Source organism: Mixophyes fleayi, chromosome 12, assembly GCF_038048845.1.
Source record: "Mixophyes fleayi isolate aMixFle1 chromosome 12, aMixFle1.hap1, whole genome shotgun sequence".
In the NCBI taxonomy this organism is placed as follows: Eukaryota; Metazoa; Chordata; class Amphibia; order Anura; family Limnodynastidae; genus Mixophyes; species Mixophyes fleayi.
In genome coordinates, this window is record NC_134413.1 from 21,019,695 (window position 1) to 21,041,393 (window position 21,699).

Below are 21,699 nucleotides of genomic sequence, written 5' to 3' on the forward strand. Positions count from 1 at the left end.
GAATGCATCAACATTTAGGGCTAGATTTACTAAACTGCCGATTTGATAAAGTGGAGATGTTGCCTATAGCAACCAATCAGATTCTTGCTGTCATTTATTTAGTGCACTCTACAAAATGACAGTTAGAATCTGATTGGTTGCTATAGGCAACATCCCCACTTTTTCAAACCCGCAGTTTAGTAAATATAACCCTTAGACATTCTTGCAGTTCATGAATACAATTGAGCATTCTCAAAAAACAACTAATAAAATGGTTATCATTTATTATGCTTGAGTTAGAGGAAAATCCAGGTGATCTCCTGAACCTATTTAGTTTCACTATAGAGCAGTGTTCAGAGATGGCAGCAGTACAGGGATTCCGGTGCCAACACACACTATGTAGGGTTATAGTGGATATAGATAAACAAGCGGCCACCACCCTCTCATCACTGCCCAGTAGGTCAACGTCTCCGTCTCCTGTCACCCATCCTGCCTATCCCTCAGGCACCCCTTCACTAACCAAAACCCCTCCTAATTCTGGAACCGTTGTGGGGATGTGGGAGAGGAAAGACTCTATGCAAGCAGATTACCCTTGAGCTGGACTAATGAAATCCCAAAAGTACTGGCAAGAGGCTGGGGAAACCCTGAGCGAAGCTGACTCAGAGTAGAGTAATCGTCATGACTCTGATGGACAGCAATGCCTAATGGTCATTCACCATATTTGTTCTCTGTTCCAAAAGACAAAAAACATCCTCTAAATTAGAATTAGAGAATTGCATGTATTAGATGAGATCCATTTAGGTAGGAGAGAGCTAACGTGGTATTGTGTGCCTTTTCTCTAAATAAGAGCTCTTCGGGCAGTTTTAGTTGAGTGAAGGGGACGGAAGCCAGGCTGGAGAGGGTCGAGAGAAAGTGAGTTAGATGATTGAAGACAAGTCGTTCGGGATTTTTAGAAGCAAAGTGAAGCAGAGATATGGGGCGGTAGTTGGAGAGAGAGGATGAGTTAATGGAGGGTTTCTTGAGAATAGGAGAGATGAGAGTATGCTTGAAGGCCGAGGGGAAGATGTGGAGAGAGAGAGGTTGAAGAGGTGAATAGGAGGTAAAATCTCTATCTCTACAGTCGTAACACATAACAACACTGTTAGTTCCTTTTATATCTGCACAATATATCAATTGCACAGTTGGTCGCACATCTACCCTTCATAACTCACACATCCTTAATCCTTGACTTCAACAAACCGCTGAACAGAAGTCTTGCATATTCTCTCACTTATTCCCTTGTATAATCTGCATTAAGTAAACTTTACCAGCTGTATTTTTGTTTCCTATTGTGACCTAATTTTCTAACCACTGTAACTCTGTACAACATACCTCTTCCCTCGGGTGTATACTTTATATAGTTATTCATGGTGATTTAATTAAAAGCTTTGCACTTCCTAGAGAATGTTGGTGGCAAGTGTTAAAATCAAGCTCCCTCATCTACCCATAAATCCAACAGATGTGGCAACCGTACCTCTCTCACAAGACACAAACAATGTACTTAATTTCCTATTCATCCTGTTGCAGTCTCTAGCTGGTAATATTAAAGCTAATCTGGTCCTTCCCTTTTTCCAAATGCTTGTACTGTGACCCTCTCATCTTCCAAAAGGGCTGTAAACTGCCCATGTAAATATCCATACTTCTGCTTCCTAAACTGGATGAATGCAGAGTTTGGTGCGTTTTTGAAGCCCAAAGTTATAATTCTTACAGGAACGTCGCCAGGCCCTTACATTGGGGAAGTATCTATTTCCATTCATGGTTATTTTTTTTTTTTTAGAAAATAAAAGATTGGGGGGTGTCTTCTATGGAGAGAATACCTTGAATTTTGGAGGAACAATTTTTCTTAATTTCTCTAACACAATCATTATTGCAGCATCTATCAATCCCCTAAAACCTCTCTCCAGCCCCTTACAGATATGAAATATTTTTCTGGGTACCATTGTTTTTCCTGATGGAAAAAATGAGCTGTTGGTTTTTGGGGATTTAATCTAAATAAGGTTGACCCCAAAACCAGCAAACTGTGTAATATACAATTGTAGTTCAACTACTTTCCCAACCAACAAGGACCAATCTCAATTCCTCCAATCATTCACTCAGATTGGGTCCTATCATCATGCACGATTCTAATCCACTGCTCTGGTATTCTACCTGATGGCTTTAGTTATCACACAACAGTATTGTAAAGCAACGGGCATGGTGTATGGTGTTACATCCCCTTAATCTAATCCATACTTGAACTGCACTTTTTAGCCATGTTCCTATCAGGAAGTATCAGTGATGTAACTATAACCTCTCCTTGGAAAGTACTTCAGGGGTTAAATTCCACCTCCACAGGGCACACTCAGGAGTTGAGGGAATTAAGCTACCATTGTTATTTATGTTTGCTCCCTATTGTTCACTAGTGAGCTCTACAGCCAGCCAGGAGCCGGACCCAGCAGGGGTCACCTAAGGGAAGACACCTGGGGAGGTATGGGAGGGGGCTGGATAGTGTAAGCAGCCCACCAATCAAGACCTTTTGCAGCGCCCCTGGTCAGGCAGTTCCCAAGGTGGGATTAGGAGGCGATAAAAGAGGCTACCCTTGTATCTGGTCACATGTGTGACTAACTTTTGGCCAAGAGGTGATGCCCTGCCAGAGATGCGATGTGTAATATATCTCACTGGATTTATTTAACCTGATTTTCTCACTTGTTGGACCTGCTATCGTTACGGGACCGTGCTCTACCTATCCCACTGGATTTATTTGAACTGATTTCCTCACTTGTTGGACTTGCTATCGTTCCCTGGGTTACTTCCAATCTTCAGAGATAATTAGTGCTAAAAGCTTAGCATATGTACTAAAGATTTCCATGACTTCAGGCACATGCATAATACATAACAGTGAATGTCCTATACTACCAGTTTCACCAAAACACTTAAATTCCTTCTAAATTCTGGATGGAAAATAAAAGTTTCAGTCCTCTTGATATCATGAACATGCTAGTGAATATAAAAAAAGTACAAAGGAAAAAAAAGAATGATAAATGTTGACAACGCTGCTATTGCCAGGTCATTCAAGTAATATGTAATGGGTGTTACATTTTCTTATTGGTGAGGCATAACGGAATTCAGATGCCCTGTGTCACGGGCACTAGGAGTTTTACCCAGAATTCACCAGGTGTAACTACACTTACCAGAGGTGCGGACCAGTGGAACCATACAGTAGAATAGAGGAAAGGAATGTCAATAGTATAAATGCTGAGTCTTGGCACCGTGGAACTCTGATGGTACAGCAGTTTAGTAAACAGGATAAAATGAGGAAAGAGTCCAAGTGCCTTAGCACGCAGGTAGCATATAGCAGGCCAGTACTTGATAACTGGATAACGTTAGGCAAAGACCAATCAACAATATAGTAGAAGAGTCAGCGACTTGCAGCTACAATACATAGGCACTTGTAGACTTTAGTCCAGCTAATAGGTACCATACAGAGTAGTAGCTATATCACAAGGAAACATGAATGGTCTACAGCTGGTAAGTTTCACCACGGCTATGTAGAGAAGACTTGCCCAGCGCAGGTGTGTAACAGAATAGCGTGAGTGGTCTGCAATTGGCAAGTTGTACCACTGATGTGAAGGGAAGACTTGTCCAGGCGCAGGCATGGAACGGAGTAGCGTGAGTGGTCTGCAATAGGCAAGTTGTACCACTGATGTGAAGGGAAGACTTGTCCAGGTGCAGGCGTGGAACGAAGTAACGTGAGTGGTCTGCAATAGGCAAGTTTTACCACTGATGTGTAGAGAAGACTTGTCCAGGTGCAGGCGTGGAACGGAGTAACGTGAGTGGTCTGCAATAGGCAAGTTGTACCACTGATGTGAAGGGAAGACTTGTCCAGGTGCAGGCGTGGAATGGAGTAACGTGAGTGGTCTGCAATAGGCAAGTTGCACCACTGATGTGAAGGGAAGACTTGTCCAGGTGCAGGCTTGTAACGGAGCAACGTGAGTGGTCTGCAATAGGCAAGTTGTACCACTGATGTATAGAGGAGACTTGTCCAGAAGCAGGCAGGTAACGGAGGTAGCGAGAGTAGTCTGCAGCGGGTAAGTTCTACTACCGATGTGGAGAGAAGACTTGTCCAGAAGCAGGCAGGTAACGGAGGTAGCGAGAGTAGTCTGCAGCGGGTAAGTTCTACTACCGATGTGGAGAGAAGACTTGTCCAGAAGCAGGCAGGTAATGGAGGTAGAGAGAGTAGTCTGCAGCGGGTAAGTTCTACTACCGATGTGGAGAGAAGACTTGTCCAGAAGCAGGCAGGTAAAGGAGGTAGCGAGAGTAGTCTGCAGCGGGTAAGTTCTACTACCGATGTGGAGAGGAGACTTGTCCAGGAGCAGGCAGGTAACAGAGGTAGCGAGAGTAGTCTGCAACGGGTAAGTTCTACTACCGATGTGGAGAGACTTGTCCAGAAACAGGCAGGTAACGGAGATAGCGAGAGTAGTCTGCAGCGGGTAAGTTCTACTACCGATGTGGAGAGGAGACTTGTCCAGAAGCAGGCAGGTAACGGAGGTAGCGAGAGTAGTCTGCAGCGGGTAAGTTCTACTACCGATGTGGAGAGGAGACTTGTCCAGGAGCAGGCAGGTAACGGAGGTAGCGAGAGTAGTCTGCAGCGGGTAAGTTGTACTACCGATGTGGAGAGGAGACTTGTCCAGTGCAAACGGATAACATGAGCAGAAACAGGAAACACCTCAGAGTCTCAAGGAATGAGAACCAAGAACAGGCAAAGGTAATAAGGCAACAGGTGCCTTAAGTACTGAGAGGTGATTAATTAACCAATGAGACTAGAGGCGAGGTATTAACAGTTCAGGGTTTCTGCACATGCGCAATCTTAGTCAAGATGGTGGACGGCCGCGGCTCAGGAGAGGCGCCGGCAGGAGCGAGAGAGACCCATGTCCCAACCTAGAGGCACTAACAGTCCGGTGAGTAACACCCTGTTTCCGCACACTCATACCATCAAAATTTAATCACAAATTCACAATTCCTCTAGTATGTGAATGGGAGGTTAAACATGAGATTATATTGCTCAATATGACTATTCAATGCGGTCGTGACCAATTACAGTCAACGTTCCTACGCCTTAATGCCCTGGTCATTGCTAAAGCGACATCCTCCTTTTTAAAGTCTATTATGTCATCTGGACAAATTCCCAAGGCATGAAAAACAACTGTCCTCCTGACTATAATTATAGACATATCTTTTGGCAGCACGGTGGCTTAGTGGTTAGCACTGCTGCCTCTCACCATTGAGGTCATGTGTTGGATTATAACCAGGGTCGCGTCTGCATGTATGTTCTCGTGTTTTTATGGTTTTCCTCTTGGTGCTCCGGTTTCCACCCACACTCCAAAGACGTACTTGAAAAGTTAACTAGTAAGGAACATAGATTGTAAGCTTCACAGTGTGAGTTAATGAATTATTATTCTCCATAATAAATATAATAAAATCTCTTTACTTTCTATATTATCCAAAGTCGTGTAAAAAAAAATTGTTAATTCCCAAATCATCAGCTTTAAGAAGGAATTTTCTTAGTCCATTTCAAACATGTTTTTGACCAAACCATTCCAACCTATTAAACATCTGCAAATACATTCAGAGTGGAATGGATCATGGACATTAGATTGCTGTATCATTCCTAGATTGTGTAAACACTTTTGACACATACTATATTGCTAAACAAACTTCAGTGTCAGGTATTGGAACACATGCATCAAAGATATTTCACTCCTATTTATGATGAAGATCCCAATGTGTGTCCATCTCTGGCTCCAACTCTAGCACCTTAATGTTACCTGCACAGTCCCTCAAGGCTCTGTTCTGGGGAAATTAGTTTCTATGACCAATCACTAGTCAGTATCATCTGCTTTCATATGGATAGAAGCTGATTACAACCTTGTATGAGCACAGTCCAAATATCTGACCTTCTAAATGTACTGCAATCTGATTTCACTCAGGTGGAACATTGGATGACGTTAAACAAACTGTTTTTGAACACTAATTAAAAAGCATCCATACTATTTAGGACAAAGACTAAAATGGTAAAGTGTACACCTATGCTACCAATCATAGCAAACACCAACACTTGTTTGAGATCAGTATCCAAATATAAATCCTTGGGTATATGACTTGATCCTAACCGTTCATTTGTTTTATATATAGGCCCTATGACCTGCAGAACTGCTTGCACCGTAAAAAAAATTCCGCTTTACTCCCATGACCAGAAAAATACATGCAAAACTGATGGCCAGTTATAGGCTATGGAGATGTAGTTTAGGGAACACCCGTCCCCTCCCCACACACACCCACACCTGTTTGTCCTTCTAAAACTCTAAGGACTGGTTGCTCAATTACCAGCATACGTCTTACCCCTACAGCTGACAGAACTTATCACATTAGATCTACCTCCGGAACCCTGCAAATGGTTCCTAAATTCAAAAAGGAATCTGGACGCTCAGCCTGGTCTTACTGGGGACCACATTTTTACAGCATCCTACCAGAGTCACTTAAATCTGTCACCTGTCAGGAATCTTTCAAACCATCGGTCAACTCTGTAAACATGGTTGTAATTGTAATTCCCTTTGTCTGCACTTTGGTCATAATTTTCACATACTTGAAAAGGTAACTCTCAATGTATTTCATCCTGGTAAAATGCTTTATAAATAATTAAACCCTCTTTCCCACATGATGTTCTAAAATAATAGTTGAACATGATCCAAAGCGGCTGGCGCCGTGTTTCACACTTCTCCATCTGCTGGAATCTCACTATCCACCCTGAGAACGTTGATGTCTTTTCCCACTCCAAGATGATGGCAAGATGCTGCTGCTGGTAAGCTGGGTAAATTCACATTAAAAATAAATAAATTTACAGTTTCTCAAGTTCTAAATGACCAAATTGCTTCAATTTTCCCACAAGTACTCCAAAGACTTTGAAATATGCCCTATGAAAAACAATTTGGTTTGGAAGATCAGATACACTCTGCTGTTATGAAGAACTATTTTATTTTCCCTGGAAATGGGCCTGGTGGATAGACTGATTCAGCTGTCACCTGTTTCTTCCTCTAAATTATTTGCTGTTTTAAGAAATTTGCTTGTTTTCATTTTATTGTTCACTCCGATTGCTAACATGGTAGGGGGGGCATGACGCCACCCCATCCTGCCGGTACATCGGGGCAATTAGAGAGTCATACGGACTGAAAGTGTAATTATACTTTATGTCAGCAGGGTTTGTGGGTACCAGACACACAAAACTTGCAGGGGTAGATTTACTAAACTGCAAGTTTGAAAAAGTGACGCTGTTGCCTATAGCAACCAATCAGATTCTAGCTGTCATTTTGTAGAATGAATTAAATAAATGATAACAAGAATCTGATTGGTTGCTATACGCAGTTTGATAAATATACCCCGTAGGCTCTTTAGACTTTAATCATGTGATTATAACCTAAACGCACTCTTATATCATCTTTTTTTTCCTTTTTAATGAAAATGTTGGTCTTAATCTGATTGGTTATGGATAGATTTAATCATCTCATTTTATTGTATTGGATCTATTGGCACTCACACGTGTCCATTTTTCAACAATTTGATAAATAATCTAGTTGAATGGTCAGAATGTAGGGCCTGATTCATTAAGAAAAGTAAAGTAAACAAATTGAGCAAGTAGTCTCCTGGACAAAACCATGTTACAATGCAAGGGGTGCAAACTAGTTTTCTAATTTGCACTTTAGTTAAAAACTGTCTGTTTTTCATGTAGCACACAAATACTTGATAGCTTATTTGTACACTGAAATTTAAAGTTGATATTTGTGTGCTACATGAAAAAACAGGCAGTATTTAACTTACATGCAAAATAGAAAACTAATTTTCACCCCTTGCATTGTAACATGGTTTTGTCCAGGAGACTACTTGCTCAATTTTTTACTTAACTTTCCTTAATGAATCAGGCTCGTAATGTATTTTGTCCCTATCTTAAAAACATGCAAATATTTGTATACTTTTGCCACAATATAATGGAAAACTACACCTAAATTAAATGTTAGTTATTATTAGCTATGTATATTAATATTCACAGTTATATATTTGCACATTCCTATACAATGGCAAAAGTTGAGTTTGGTATTGATTATATTTCCAACGCAGCAGAAACCACAGAGAAACAAGACATATGGACGTTGTGCTTGATGCTGCCACCACCATGCTTCCCTGTAGGGATGGTATTGGCCTGGTGATGAGCGGTGCCTGGTTTCCTCCAAACATGACGCCTGGCATTCATGCTAAAGAGTTCAATCTTTGTATCATCAGACCAGAGAGTTTCTCATGGTCTGAGAGTCCTTCAGGTGCATTTTAGCAAACTTCAGACGGCCTGCCATATGCTTTTTACTAAGGAGTGGCTTCCGTCTAACTACTCCACCATAGAAGCCTGGTTGGTGGATTGCTGCAGAGATGGTTGTCCTTCTGGAAGGTTCTCCTCTATCCACAGATAAATGCTGTAGCTCTGACAGAGTGACCATCAGGTTCCTGGTCACCTCCCTGACTAGGGCCCTTCTCCCCCGATCGCTCAGTTTAGACGGCCGGCCAGCTCTAGGAAGAGTTCTGGTGGTTTCGAACTTCTTCCAGTTACAGGTGATGGAGCCCACTGTGCTCATTGGGACCTTCAAAGAAGCAGATATTTTTCTGTACCCTTCCCCAGATTTGTGCCTCGGAGACAATTCTGTCTCGGAGGTCTACAGACAATTCCTTTGACTCCATGCTTGGTTTGTGCTCTAACATGCACTGTCAAGTGTGGGACCTTATATACACAGGTGTGTGCCTTTGCAAATCATGTCCAGTCAACTGAATTTACCACAGGTGGACTCCAATTAAGCTGTAGGAACATCTCAAGGATGATCAGTGGAAGCAGGATCCATCTGAGCTCAATTTTGAACTTCATGGCAAAGACTGTGAATACTTATGTACATGTAATTTCTTAGTTTTTTATTTTTAATAAATTTGCAAAAACCTCAAAAAAACGTTTTTCACGTTGTCATTATGGGGTATTGTGTGTAGAATTTCGAGGGCAAAAAAGAATTTATTACATTTTAGAAAAAGGCTGTAACATAACGAAATGTGGAAAAAGTGAAGCGCTGTGAATACTTTCCGGATGCACTGTACTGAGGACTCTGAATGAGAGGGGTAGTCTATTTGGCAAACATAACCCCTCTAATATATGTGAGCATTTGTTCTATACACACTGTAGCGGCAGGACTGGTGGAACACAGTAAGCACAGCAGGAGGTGCCCATCTGTGTCGCACCCCCTTTTTTGGAGTACTCGCTCCAATTACAGCAGGTATCAGAACAAGCACAGGGTACAGGAGCTTCGGCACATGCGCAGGGTATAGGGGTTTCAGTGCACAGCTTCAAATTCGGCAGGAGGAGGCACTGAAGAGCCCAGCATTGGTACTGCTTACAACTATTGCCATCTTCGAGGGTACTGGATGCAACAAGTCCTCCATCTACATCCAGTACCCACCCCTGTCGCCTCTTGCCGATAACATGTCATACAAAAGGCAAAAAACAATTCACACTACTCCATTCAAACACACTTATGTCAGATTCAAAAGCCAACTGAGTGGCGTCCGTAAATATAAGAGTCACTATAGTCTGTGTGGGTCACACCCTCCCACATAAGAGTCACTATGGCCTGTGGGACCCACCACCACCCTCCCAAAGATAGGAGGAGCTACAATATAGTTAAATGCTGTATGCAAATTATATAGTAGAACAGGGGCTATATTTTCAAAATAGAACAGTAGTCTATTTTGCACATTAAACCCTTGGGGGGAAAAAGCAAAAAACGAATTCCTTAGAGCCAAATCAGAAGACAGACATATGCAGGGAAAGTATCTGCACCCCACTGTGACATACACTGCACTAACACAGATACAAACAAAGTAACACTGTACTGTAATATACATAGATAAACTGCATTATAACAAACCCACACTTCATCACGTATTTGCTCATCAGTCTGTTCTCCTCATCTGCCCCCTTCCTGGTCTCTGCTACATGTTCTCCCCTTGTCTTCCTGAATCTTTTGCTCTCCTTGCTGCCCTTCATTATTCACCCCTGGTGCCCTTACACCGCATCAGTACATGACTTACACAACTCCACTGCTCCTAAATATTATATTCAGCCCCTTGTGGGTAGTCTTCCTAACACCCACTCTTCACATGTAGTCAATTCGGGTATTTGGGAATGAGATAAGTGTAGTGTGGCTGGAATGGAATCTGTGCAATTTGTTTTCTATTATGAGGTTGGCAATGTGATCTATGGAAAGTGACTTATGCAATGTGGGTGGAAATGAGATCTGTGCAATAGTGTGTGATTATGTGGCTTGCGATAGTGTCTGTACAAAGTGCATAGCCAAACTACCCAAGCCAATGTGGTTTAATTATGTGGCTTACAAGGGATGTGTACTATGTGGCTTGCTATTACACAACACTGATAAGAATAATTAAATATGTCCAGGATTAAACATATAAATATATAGGCTCGGATGACAACAATAACAAACATATGTTTACATTCACAATCATTCTGTCTATTTGTAGTCACAGTGGAGATTAGAGATATATTTAACTCCTTGCTTCCTCAACACTTACTAATACAACAGGGATATCATTTACAATCCACTCCCACATATGTTTTCGTACATGTCCCAATTTTCACTAGCATTAAAGGGCCTTATTCATTAAAGAAAGTAAAGAAAAAAAACGGAGTAACTTTGCACCTGGGCAAAACCATGTTGCATTGGCGGGGGAGGTAAATGTAAAATGTGAGGACAGATTTATAATTGGGGTAGGGCATGTCCTAAATCAACTTTAAATTTCAGTGTACAATTAGAGCTATAAAGTATTTGTGTCTTACATGAAAAATCAGACAGTATTTAAGTTATGTACAAAATAAACCAATTTGCACCCCTTTTTATTGCCTTACTTTTCCTTAATGAATCAGGCTCAAAGTCTTCAACTTTCAGATAAGAAAATTAATTTTTATTATTACTATCATAAATTTGTAAGACACCACAGTGCTCCGCAGCGCCGTACAGTAGGGAAGACAAGGACATACATAAAACAGGACATACGTAAAACAAGAACAAAAAAGGCAGACAAAATTAATGGAGACATGAAAAGAAAGGGTATGGAGGACCCTGCTCATTAGAGAGCTTACATTCTAAAGGGAGGAGGGCACAGCTGAAACAAGAGGAGTAAATGTGGCTCAGAGTGGGGATTGGGATAGTTGAGGGTGCATTAGTGTGAATAGTGTTATTGAGGAAAAGGTCACCTCTAAAAAAGAGATGGGTTTTCAAACAGCATCTAAAGATTTGAAGGCTGTGGGAAAATATGATTGAGCATGGTATTGAATTCCACAAGTGGGGAGCAGCACAGGAGAAGTCTTGTAGGAGGGAGAGGTGGTTATCAGAGACGAGACAGGTCAGAGGTAAATCTAAGAGGGTGGGAGGGAGAGTATTTTGATATGAGATTTGATGTATGAAGGGGTAGTGTTGTTGAGGGCTTTGCAGGTAAGGGTGAGTAAGCTGAATTTGATTCTGGAGGACACAGGGAGCCAGTGTAGGGATTTGCAATGCGGTGCAGAAGATGTGGAGCAGTGATAGAGGAAGATCAGTCTTGTAGGATGGATTGAACAACAACATGGTCGGAAAACAGATTTATCTCCTGCAGGTACTAAAACATCAACCTACAAACTTCACACAGAATGACTTGTTTCTCAGTATTCCTCAATTGTAATTATTTACAGTTTATTAAGGCTTCAATTGCACCAAGTAAAACAATTGTGTTATTTGCGGCACAGTTGGCTGTATCCACTACGTGGCAGCCACAGCTAGAAATCAGTTCATCAGAGAAATGATTGATCTCTATGGTAAATGTGTGCTCTGTATTCACTTACATGCAGGATGCACCTGGAATGAAGAATGTACTATACTGATGTTGAAGTTTAGCATCAGTGAGCATCTAAGAGGACATTATCATAAAGATCAAAGGCTCTAACCCCTCTTATTAAGTTTAAGAAAACTTCAACAGGTCATTAATGACTTTAAAGGCCTCTATAACATTAAGATAGTTTCGCTGTAAGTAAGGACATGTTAACCCCTGTTTAGGTATTGCTACAGTATTACTTAAAACTTGAGACCTTTAGGATAAAAGGACGCAATTAATAACTATTATATAAAACACCTTTTAGATTAACATAAGATCAAAAATGTCATTATAGTTCATATGAGGCTTTTTAGTACCATATTTGGTTCAATAAGGTCCTTGCATCCTTAGGTGAACCTATTTAGAAAATGTATCTCATACTTGCCAACTCTTCCGAAATCCGGGTGGGTCTCCTGGACTCCCAGGAGAGCAGGCAAGTCTCCCGCATCCCGCAATTTCCTGGCCAAAATGACGTGATTTGCGGTGAATCGCATCATTTTGGCCCCGCCCCCGGCGAGAAAACATAATTTTCGCAGCGGGGGCGGGGCCAAAATGACTCGAGACCACGCCCGCCCCTCGCGCCCTCTAGTCACGCCCCTCTCCCGGACTGCACTGCCTGAAAGTAGGCAAGTATGATGTATCTATATGTGTATAAAGAGAACCATGTTTATACATGTATATTAAATAAACATGCGTTAAAAATTTATTTTGATAGGATTTGTTATCATATATGTATATATATTCATATGTTTGCAAATGTATGTGTTTGTTACACATATTGGGCCCGATTCAGAGTTGAACACAAAACAGGAGCAATTTACTCTCAAAAAAAGAGCGCATATAATGAGCATATTTCCGCTCATATGCAGTGGTGTACACACCTCAAGTTCCGTCCACGTTTACATCAACAGCATATACAACTGGTTTATAATAAGTAAACATAATCAGTACAAAACACACATCTCCTAATGGCGTATGAGTGTTTCTGCACGTCTGCATGAGCCATTTTTGCCAGAACACAGCTTTACCGTATTCAGACTTCTATTGTTCAGTCTCCATCGTCCTCCTCCTTGCTTCTATTGTTCAGTCTCCATCGTCCTCCTCCCTGCTTCTATTGTTCAGTCTCCATCACCATCCTCCCCGCTTCTATTGTTCAGTCTCCATCTTCATCCTCACTGCTTCTTTTATTCACCGTTCATCATCTCATCCTATTACTCACCCTCCTTTGTCCTCCTCCATGCTTCTATTGTTTAGTTGTTATCATCATCCTCCCCGCTTCTATTGTTCAGTCTCCATCATCATCCTCACTGCTTCTATTGTTCAGTCTCCATAACCATCCTTCCCGCTTCTATTCTTCAGTCTCAGTCATCATCCTCACCACTTCTATTGTTCAGTCTCCATCATCATCCTCCCTGCTTCTATTGTCCAGCCTCCATCATCATCATCCTACCCGCTTCTATTGTTCAGTCTCAGTCATCATCCTCACTGCTTCTATTGTTCAGTCTCCATCATCATCCTACCCACTTCTATTGTTCAGTCTCCATCATCCTCTTCCCCACTTCTATTGTTCAGTCTCCATCATCATCCTCCCCGCTTCTATTGTTCAGTCTCCATCATCATCCTACCTGCTTCTATTGTTCAGTCTCCATCATCATCCTCCCCACTTCTATTGTTCAGTCTCCATCATCATCCTGCCCGCTTATATTGTTCAGTCTCCATCATCCTCCTCCCGCTTCTATTGTTCAGTCTTCATCATCATCCTACCCGCTTCTATTGTTCAGTCTCCATCATCATCCTACCCGCTTCTATTGTTCAGTCTCCATCATCCTCCTCCCCGCTTCTATTGTTCAGTCTCCATCATCATCCTCCTCCCCGCTTCTATTGTTCAATCTCCATCATCAACCTCCTCCCCGCTTCTATTGTTCAATCTCCATCATCAACCTCACCGATTCTACAGTACAGTACGAGTGTGTTCATGTAATTGGAACTGAGATAGACCTGGTCACAGACGTATATTCTCCTGCCAGGAGACGTATCTATTGCGGGTGCTGGATGGTTGGTGCTAGGAGATGCACTGACCATGATGATAATGACGGCAATCGGCAGCACTAACTAGACGCTTCTGATTGGATGATTATGGAATGACCTGCCCATCTGTACTTAATTCATTAGTGTGGCTCCTATATTATAAGCATACTTTCACCGAGATTCGGAAGCCTCCTGGGCATTCTGGGAGCATTAGCAAGTATGATTATTAGCAGTCACGTCCATCTATTTGGACTGTGGCAGGGAACAATTTGTAACAGTAGAACATAACATTATTGTTTGTATTTAATTGAATGTCACCCAATTTAATTGAATTTAAATTGAGTTTGTATTTAATTACACTTTACATTGTAAATGTGTCTTTCACATATATTAAAAACACTGTTCAGACACTATTCTCTGTTGTATATATGACACTTCATTACATTATTGTATTGTGTAGAAATAGGGTAATATGGATTTATTGCCTCCGCTGTCCAGCCACAAGTCTAAGCTTTCTCTACACTAGACTGGCTGCTGCCTACAGTATACAGTGTGCTAGTGTTCTAGAGCTGGACTGTCATGTACTGATACTAGCTGGTATTGGCGCAGCCGTGCGAGGAGTCTAATGCACCCCCGGTGTTCACCAGGGACCCCCGCAAGGGAGTATGGGCTTCGCTGCAAGGGGTGCGCAGGTCACGGTTATCCAAGACGGCCACCAGCGTAGTAACAGCGTAGTAGCGTTGTCGATCAAACCGAGTCAGAACCAACGGGCAGCAAGGTACAGAGGGAGAATCCAAAGAATCGTCAGGAACAGGCCGAAATCAGGAAACCAGGAGAAGATAAGGTACCAAAGGAGGATCCGAAGGGGAGGTCAGAGGAAGCCGGGTCAGTAGTTCTAACAGGAGCCAAATTTAGGACAGATGCTGGAGCAGGGTGAAACCAAATACTCTGGCACCCTAGTGGTGCCACAGGCTTCCTTCAATCGCCCCTGACCAATTCCCATTGGAGGCATAGTTGCGGCGGTCAGTAACCCGGAAGATCGGGGAGACGTCCCGTTGCTAATCAATGGGACGCGCCGGGCGGTAAGACAGGCGACCGCCTCTCGCACCAGGATCAGAGCGGAGGAGGTGCCTGACATGGACACTGGTGAGATGCGTCCGACTGAGCATATGCAGGTAAATTCACTTTGTTATGTGCGCATGTTCCTGATAGCATTTGGCGAGTAAATGTGCACATGAGGCTCTTAATGTCTGTCTAACCACTGCCCTGTTTTAACTACCTTCGGCATACACACATTTTATAATATAGTTTAAATATATACACGTACATATTACATTTAAAAATTAAAAAATTACACAGATATCGTTGATTACATTCTGTTCTTTTTACACCACTGTAATCTATACTTCGCTTTTAGGAGCATCAAATTTAGACTTGTTCCCCACCTAGTGGTGGTTTTAATAATAACTTAAGAAGGATAAAAAAGGTACAATGATTTTTGCCTTGTTTCTATTTACAATTAGATTTATAGCCTGTAAATCGGGCCTGGTCAACCTGTGGCTCTCCAGCTGCTGTGAAACTACAAACCCCAGCATGCTTTGACAGTAGATAACTGGCAGAGCCACAGGGCGGCCAGGGCTGATGTAAAATGTGCAAATAGACAAGAGACAATACACGTGTGGCATATTTCAAGTGTTATGTTAAATCTGTGGTAAGCTGGGGATGTAGACCCTATTAGGAACTGGGCATTAACACAGCTTGCTATGTGTAAGCACTGGGCGCTTTATTCTAACTTTCAGGCGCGTAAAGATCTCATCGTGTCACTAGTCTAAATTGCTGGCTAGCTCATTTTTAAGTTTTTTTAACATGCTATACATGTAACTCAATACTCAAACTGTTCTGGCAGCTATTGTAGAGTTCCTAAACTGAGAATCTGTATCAAAAATTCCCAAACTAAACAAATCTTTTTTTTTTTAATAACTGTATATAAGGTTTTAATTTTAACTCCTTCTTGACCAAAATAATTTTAACGTTTTGGTGATCTACCAGTTTAACCAGGATTATACAATACAATACAACTTTTAAATCATTTGTTTTCAGGACAGTTGGGTTGGAAGTCTATAAGGGTCATGTGCGAACCACAAAAAATACAGACCCGCACTGCCCCTTTATGTTTGTAAATGCACCTTGTTAGCTCAGGACATTTAAATGCTCCTTGCAGTGGCCAATCAATCTGGGCCTAGTGTTGCCCAGTTTGTGGATGAATCGAAAAAAACATACATGGTGGAAAGTGCCTATGAACTCTATAGGGCTACCGCGCTTAATAATATCTATCTCTGCTGCCATAGCTGAACTGTTGGGCTCCGAGATGACCCCAAATGAAATGAGCGTATATACACCTCTCCTATCCGGAAGAGCTAGATGGGAACACTCACAATTAGTCAGCACCCGAGACTGTGTGTTGCATAAGGAATAAATGTCAATACCCTACATGAGACATTGTCCCTTTAAACATATGATTTAAATGATACAGGACTGGACTTGCTGCTAACCAGTAAACTCTGATTTATACTTCACACCATTAGGAAAAGGTTGGTAATCAATATGTAGCATTTCTGTATTCACCAGTTGTGAAAAATACATAAGGTGACAAAACTCAGATGACATACTATGGAACAGATTAAACCTGTGAATGCATAATTAATCTTTGTACAGGATGACAGCAGTTCATAATTCACAATATGCCAATGTATGTAATATATTTCAAGGATGCCAGCAAAATTAACAGAATGATTTAACCTTGGGAAAACACCACTGCTGAATTGCTACAATACCGCAGCAAGCTATATCCACATTATCAAAGTATTTTGCTACAGAGGATATATCAACAAAAGTAAAGCACTTAGTAACTCCGCCATGCATGTGATACTACATAAAAGCCCTTTCTATAAAAATGTATAAGATTATGCAAGATAGTAAAATAATAAAAAAAAATCCAGTATAGATTTGATTGCAGAAAGGGATGAATGAGCCTGTCTAGTCTGGCCAATAATACACTTTTTTACACTTTGCATTCTAGTGTTTTTGTTTTATTTAAAAAAAACAGCGCCGTTTGTTTGTCCATGTGGAGCACAGCCAAGGACTGTCAGACGGTCCTGGAGCTAGTATTGCTATTATGCAGCGAAGACAGTGACAGATTTGTCCAAACTCTAGAAATCAGCTCCAAGTATTAGGAGCCAGAATTTTCTTATTGCATCGTGTATGCCCACAATAGAGTGTGTGTATTGCCAACATCTTAAAATGGTTTCCAGGGACACTTTGCTGTTGAGTGGATCCAAGCACGTCACGCGTGACCTTGGAGCACTGGAATCACGGAATAATATTTATGGTGGAGGAGTTTTTCAAGCGCAACAAAGTAAACTAGAAATCCAAGAATATAACAATTTACATTTAATATAGTTGGTCGATATTGGATTAAAACAGACTTCATAAATGTACAGTGTGGGGTAGGCTCAGCCGCTTTCACAGACATCAACAGTCAAATAGTCCACTCAGAAAATCTGGGATTGCCCTTGGCACACGGGGACTGTTGCCCACTATGCAGGTGATTTAGGGTTGCCTGTAGGTTTGCAAACTTGCGCCCAGCGCAAAAATGCACAAGCAAATGTTAAATACTTCCGCCGGAATTTAGAGGCGCATTACACTTAGGCACATCTCAACACTGAGTAGACATAACCGATGGACAAGTTAGTCTTTGCATGGCAAACATATAAATTGTATCTGCTTTTTGTAGGCACTTAAAATACACCTACAAAACACCCATTTTAGCGCAACTCTAAATCCAAATACAAGCACAGGTCAGGGTACATGGTTAACTTGAATATCCTTTTACTCACTAGTCAATCAAATGCTACTGATGAGTGTAGACAGCTGTGGCATATCTGGTGACAAGTATCATCATCATCGCCATTTATTTATATAGCGCCACTAATTCCGCAGCGCTGTACAGAGAACTCACTCACATCAGTCCCTGCCCCATTGGAGCTTACAGTTTAAAATCCCTAACACACACACACACACACACACACACACACACACACACACACACACACAGACTAGGGTCAAATTTGTTAGCAGCCAATTAACTTATCAGTATGTTTTTGGAGTGTGGGAGGAAACCGGAGCAACCGGAGGAATCCCACGCAAACACGGAGAGAACATAGAAACTCCTCACAGATAAGGCCATGAATTGAACTTGAAAGCACAATGGTGAATCAGGGGTTAAGTGAAGGGTTTGTACCACTAGAGAACATAAGACGTAGTTACACTCATTCAAGTACTCCGGAGAAGTCCAGGCCCTTTGTTATCTATGGAGAGCTGGGTTTATATTCCTGTGCTGCACTAGAGGGCGACATTACTGAGCTGTACAGGGGGCAGAATAAACTCAAAATACTGCCCGGCTTTGGAAGGGGAACGGTTTATGTTCTGAATGACAGCTTAAAATCCTTATACCCAGTTCCAGTAAGAGAAAACATCTGCATGTCTTTAAAAATAACACATAGCCTATTTAACGTCATTTTCTTATTATAAGATCCCCCAGTGGACTGAGCGTCTGTGGGAACGGGACAGGTAAAATAAATCACTCCTGGGTTCGGTTACTGTAAGTCAGTACATGGATTTTATTAACATTATCCAAAAATAATCAACATTAGTGAATTGCAGGAGAATAACTGGAAACGATAACAACACTATATCATACAAATGATTATAGTAATAACAGATACAACTGGGTTCATTTGAAGGTGATGCTCAACCCCCACATGACAAATAGCAGAAATAAGTGTCAGGATCAGGATATAGAGTGGGTGGGGTACACATCGCTTAGCTGACTTTTGGAAACTACACACATGAATAGCAATAATGAACACATGTAATACATGGCCCCAGTCACACCCATAGAGAGTATTTATTGAGTTGGACAGAGATTAATGAATGTGGAAAAACAGGCAGCAACTTACAATGATAATATGGAATCTGGGAGAGATTGCTGCAATTGTGCAAACTTCAGAGCATAATCTGTAATGACTTCTCCCTGTCTGCAGTTGTGAATCTAAACGTTTCTTTTAAGGAAGGGGATTAACCCCAACTTTTTCCCCTCTGCAGGCCCGACTTCTGTAGGCCCTGCGCCCTACAACACTATGTGTCACACAAATGAATGTATTTTAGGATACAAGTCGGTCAGGTTTTTGTTTTTTTACATTATTTTTAGTAAAACACTATGGGCCTGATTCACCTAGGCATACTGAGCGCAATGTGTTTTAAAATGCATGGAATTCAGGCATATGCACCCCCAAATTCAACAAGGAGCAGATCTGAACATTCTTGCACGCAAGAATTCGGGATCTGGGCGTGCGCAGATCAAATTTGAAGATTATATGCACAAAATTGGCATTTACATTCCTTGATCAATCAGGCCCTATATAGCTATAAAATCACAACAATAAGAGCAACAAACAACAGATATGTCTGTCCCCTCATCACACTGCTAACTCCTTCATCACACAGTTTCCCTTTCATCACACTGCACCCCCTTCATCACACTGCTCCCCTTTCATCACACCGGGCCCCCTTCATCAAACTGCAGCCCCTTCATCACACTGCACACCCATCATCACACTGGCCCCCCTTCATCACACTGCTAACCCCTTCATCACACTGCACCCCCTTCATCACACTGCCCCCATTTCATCACACTGGGCCCCCTTCATCAAACTGCTAACCCCTTCATCACACTGCACCCCCTTCATCACACTGCACACCCATCATCACACTGGCCCCCCTTCATCACACTGCACCCCCTTCATCACACTGCACCCCCTTCATCACACTGCCCCCATTTCATCACACTGCACCCCCTTCATCACACTGCTAACCCCTTCATCACACTGCACCCCCTTCATCACACTGCCCCCATTTCATCACACTGGGCCCCCTTCATCAAACTGCATCCCCTTCATCACACTGCACCCCCATCTTCACACTGGCCCCCCTTTATCACACTGGACTCCCTTCAACACACTGGGCCCCCTTCATCAAACTGCACCCCCTTCATCACACTAGACTCCCTTCATCATACTATAACCCCTTATCACACTGCTGTCCCATCATCAAACTGTTCCCTCGTCATCACACTGTTCCTTCTTCATCACACTACACCCCCTTCATCACACTGGTTTCCCATCATCACACTGTACTCCCATGATCACACTGCGGCCCCTTATCACTGTGCTACCCCTTCATTATCCAGGCCCTTTATAATACTGCTCCTCCTTCATCACACTGCTTTCCCCCATCACACTGGGACCCATATCACACTGGGTCTCCTTTATCACAGTGCGCCCCCTTATCACACTGCTGCCTCTTTTCACATTGGGCCCACTTTTCATATTGTGCCCTCCTTTCACACTGTGCCCCCCTTTTTACACTGTGCCCCCCTTTTTAAACTGTGCCATCCTATCACACTGCTGTCCCTTATCACACTGCTGCCCCCTTTTCACACTGTGCCCTCCTATCACATTGCTGCCCCTTATCACACTTCTACCCCCTTTTCACACTGTGCCCTCCTATCACATTGCTGCCCCTTTTCACATTGCTGGCTTCCTATCACACTGCTGCTCTCCTATCACACTGTGTCCCCTTTTCACACTGTGCCCTCCTATCACACTGCTTGCCTCCTATCACAGTACTGCCCTCCTATCACACTGTGTCCCCTTTTCACACTCTGCCCTCCACTCACATTGTTGTCCCTTTACACACTGTCCCCCTTCATCCAACAATTCTTTGCTCACCTTCTTTCTTTCTGTTTTCTTATCTGTCAGCTGCTTCTCTCAGCGCAGCCTCAGTCTGAACATGTATGTGACAGTCATTCTGTGGAATCGCAGAAGCAAATGAGACTAAATGCTAAACTTTCAAGAGGTACAGCATCGCGGCTTAGTGACTAGCACTTCTGTCTCACAGCACTGGGGTCATGAGTTAGATTCCCGACTATGGCCTTATCTGTGTGGATTTTGTATGTTCTCCCCGTGTTTGCGTGGGTTTCCTCCAGGTGCTCCGGTTTCCTCCCACACTCCAAAAACATACTAGTAGGTTAATTGGCTGCTATCAAATTAACCCTAGTCTCTCTCTGTCTGTCTGTCTTTGTGTGTGTATGTTAGGGAATTTAGATTGTAAGCTCCTATGGGGCAGGGACTGATGTGAGTGAGTTCTGCGGAATTAGTAACGCTATATAAATAGCTGATGATGATGATGAGGAACCCATCTAATTTTATGTTTGGAAAATGGCAATGAGCAATGGGCAGCTTTATAACATAGGTTAAAGTTAAGTATAGCCAACAAATATATTCGCAATGCCTCTAATTTACATACAGTTTCAACCCAGAGGACATATAGAAGCTGTCTGAATTTTATTAAGCCGAAATTTGTGTCTCCTATAGTAAGATTTTGTAAGGGCCCCCACGTACCAGACAGGGATGAAATAAGTACTTATACCCTGTGGGATGTCCCCCACCCAGCTACAAGCCACTACTCCCCCTGCTGCTACAGTACTTATGCCTTCTTGTATATTGTATGCCGTCAATTAGTATAAGTCAATAAGTAATAGGTTAATAA